We start from the raw sequence: 3,944 nt of genomic DNA, 5'->3' as shown, positions 1-3,944 counted from the left end.
TTATTCATTATTTAATTCCATTTCTACTATTTTTAGTGATTTTTTAAACTCACGTCACTGCTGCTGTCTGAATCTATTTTATGGTAAATTTTACCTATTTCATGGTTTCCATGGATTAGCTAGCAATTTGACATACATAATACCAAATATGATCATGATTAGCCATTCCAATGGCTAATCATTACCAAGCATTTCTATTTCCATACCACTCAATAACCATATCATAAGACCATATATACAAAATGATTATAATGCTATACATGGCATACTCAAAATATACAAGCCATTATGCCAAGATGGTATACGGATAGTGTGAGCGTGCCTCCGACCGTTTCTAATTTCCGAGCTGGCTTGTCAACACTACAAGGAATGAAAAGGAGGGAGTAAGCATAAATGCTTAGTAAGCTCACATGCAAATAGCAAGTAACATAACCATATAAGCAAACATAAAACATCATTTGCATAATTATCACCAAGACATTCATATCACCTTTTCATTTATCATCTTACCATATTGTTGTTATATCGAGTTTTCAACCCGAGGGTTAAGTACATACCTGTTCAAATTATCCATTTCACAACACTTACCAATACGTCCCTTTCATCTTGAGTATTCCTCCATTTGAGTAGAACTTTACCCGTTGAACACATCGAATATAATTCGGATACATGGATCACTTGCACATAAGTGCCACATATTCAATCAAGCAATCATGTAACCCGCCCATAAGCGAACTCGGACTCAACTCAACGAGCTCGGGCGTTCAGATCCATAAGTGAACTCGGACTCAACTCAACGAGTTTGGATGCCTAGTTACATCTCACGAACTCGGACTCAACTCAACGAGTTCGGACATTCGCATCCATAAGTGAACTCGGACTCAACTCAACGAGTTCGGATGCTCAACCATCCTAGTGACATGTCACTTGTATCCTAATCCATTCCCGAGGTTCAACGGACCTTTTCCCAATCATGTGTCTCAACCATCTTCTACGGAATGCCGATACCGATACTCGGTAGTATTTCACATTTTCCAAGTATATCACATAATTTGACATATTATCAAACAATTATCACAAGTATAATATTTCATAATAATTATCATATCATTTAAAAACATTAAAACATTTAAAATAATAACTATGTTACCAACATTTACATATGAACTTACCTCGTATGCTGAAAATGGCTATTTTACCATTTCGCCCACAACTTGGTATTTTCCCCATTTTAGCCTCAATTTCAGTTTTCCTTGCTCTATCATTTAAAATATAGTCTAATTAGGACTCACATTATTCAAATTGACCCAAAATCATATTTTGTAAAATTACAATTTTGCCCCTAAACTTTTGCATATTTACACTTTTGCCCCAAAGCTCGTAAATTAAAATTCAGCCTATTTTCTTATGTTTTATGACATGCTGATCATTTTTCCTTCTATGGCAACATCAAATTCTCACTCTAACATGTACTTATGACTATTAGGTATTTTTACCGATTAAGCCCTTTTGCTCGCTTTTCACTTAAAACCGAGTAGCACAAGTTGTCTAACATAATTTAAAACCTCATATTCTATCATAAAACACCAAAATACACAAATTTCACCTATGGGTATTTTTCCAAATATAAACCCTAGGTAAATTATTGCTAGCATAAGCTAAATCGAGCTACCGGACTCCAAAACGTAAAAATCATTAAAAACGAGGCTAGAACGAACTTACAATCGAGCTTGGAAGCTTGAAAACCCTAGCCATGGTTTCTCCTTGCTATATTCGGCCATGGGGTTGAAGATGAGCAAAATTGGCTTTTAATTTTGTATTTTAATTCATTTTACCCTAAATGACCAAAATGCCCTTACTACTAAACTTTCCAAAATTCCATCCATGTCCAATTTTGTCCATAGACTTAGAAATTGGTAAAATTACTCTTTAAGGACCTCTAATTAATAATCTAATTCAATTTTATGCAAAATACTTCTAGAACACAAGTTTTGCAATTTATTCAATTTAGTCCCAAATTTCAAATTAAGCACTTTATGCATAAAATTTCTTCACGAAACTTTCACACAATATGCAATCATATCATAGACCTTAAAATAATCATAAAATAATTATTTCTATCTCGGATTTTGTGGTCACGAAACCACTATTCCGACTAGGCCCAAAATCAGGATATTACATTTGGCACACCACACGAGCGAGCGTACGCTCGTGTAGTGTTAACAGTCGAACATTATCGGCTTTTTCCCATCTTTTGCTAATGTTAGTGTGATTACACACCTGTTTACAGGTAGAGTGCAATCCTCATAAACACTAACCTAGATTCAAACACGCTCAAAAGTCAGTCCTTAATCATTAGGGTTAAAACACCCTCTCATAAACACTTTATCTCCAATAGGATACAAGTGACCAACCTTGCTTGATCAAGTACGATTTACTGTTCCCTTTAACAGGTGATCACGCTCGACTTCCAAATCCTTGGCAAAATTGTATCACAATCCAATACTCTTACTTTCCATCATAACCGAAGAATAGCTATAACCATGATGATAGAGACTTACCACTATGTAGAAACTAAGAATAGTTGAGAGGAGTAATCGGCCTACCTACACAAGAGCTAAACACATAGAATTACTGAGGCAAAACGAAAGGGTCACAAAGAATCCGTAAAAGAGGGAGGTGACAGATTAAACTGTTAATGTAACAAGAGAGGAGAAGAATCAACACTTACCTGTACTGGTTAAAATCAGTAGTCCAAAACCACCAAGAAGAAGAAGTATTCGGCTGAGCCACTAGATGCAAAGAAGGAAAAGTCGTGAGGGAAAAAGAATGCAAGATATTCAGCCTAAGGAACAAAAGACGATTGGAAGAGAAAATGAGAAGAGAATCGGCCCAACACAAGAGCTAGCAACCGAAAGAAAAGAAGAGAACAGAGTGAGGATTAGCCAAAAACGAAAGAGCCAAATGAGGGGAAAATAAAGGGAGTTCGGCTAGACAACCCGATTGAAGGAAAAGAGAAGGTATTCGACCAAGGTCTTGAGGGAAAGAAGAGAAGAATAAAAATGATAGCACAAGAGGCTGAAAAGAAAAATAAAATCGAGAACCCAAAATGAACCTGAACTGCACACCTAAAACAACCAAACAGGCAATGCTATACACTTCCTAATGCAAACGGCTTCAAAGGAGAAAATGAGAAAAAACCACAGTCAAAACCGATCACTAGAGGGTCCTCTACCCCAACTGAAATTCCTTAGCAATTCACTTGCCAGTTCGGCAATGACTCTCCCTCCCAGCTTCAAATCCCACCTTTCTCTCCGTAAATCTCTCCTAAAACCGCTCCTCCACTATCTCCTCATCCAACCAATTCAAACTCTACTCAAGTAAGCAGAGTTTTGGTCAATAAAAAATTTCTACACGGTAAGAGTAACAAAAAGAAACATCTCTAAGCATAACAAGAGCCTTGAACCCAAGACCCACAAGCAGCAACATCACGCTTCTATCCCTTGCACCTTCTAGCTATTTTTAACACATCCTTCCTACAATTATTTAAGAACCCTATTAACAGAAGATAGGGTTAACACAAGCAAAAATAAAAATTTCGCATAAGCCCAGGCTTGAACTCAGGACCTCTCCAATGCTCTTCAAGACACTCAACCATTGAGGCAAGCATACATTTCTGCGACATAACACACACAAAAATAAAACCCAAATTTTTGGGGCGTTACAACTTTACCCCCTAAAAGAAAATTTCGACTTCAAAATTTACCTGATCAAAATAGATGAGGGTATTGTCGTTGCATCGCTTCCTCGGGTTCACACGTGGCTTCCTCAAAACTTTGATTATGCCATTGCACCTTAACCAGTGAAATAGACTTCCTCCTTAAAACCTTTATATCGCGATCTAAAATCTAAATCGACTCTTCGTTAAAAGTAAGATCTAGTCT

This window comes from Gossypium arboreum, chromosome 3 (genome assembly GCF_025698485.1).
Source record: "Gossypium arboreum isolate Shixiya-1 chromosome 3, ASM2569848v2, whole genome shotgun sequence".
NCBI classification, from domain to species: Eukaryota; Viridiplantae; Streptophyta; class Magnoliopsida; order Malvales; family Malvaceae; genus Gossypium; species Gossypium arboreum.
The sequence above is the reverse complement of the archived record's forward strand: the minus strand, read 5'-3'. Positions refer to the sequence as shown.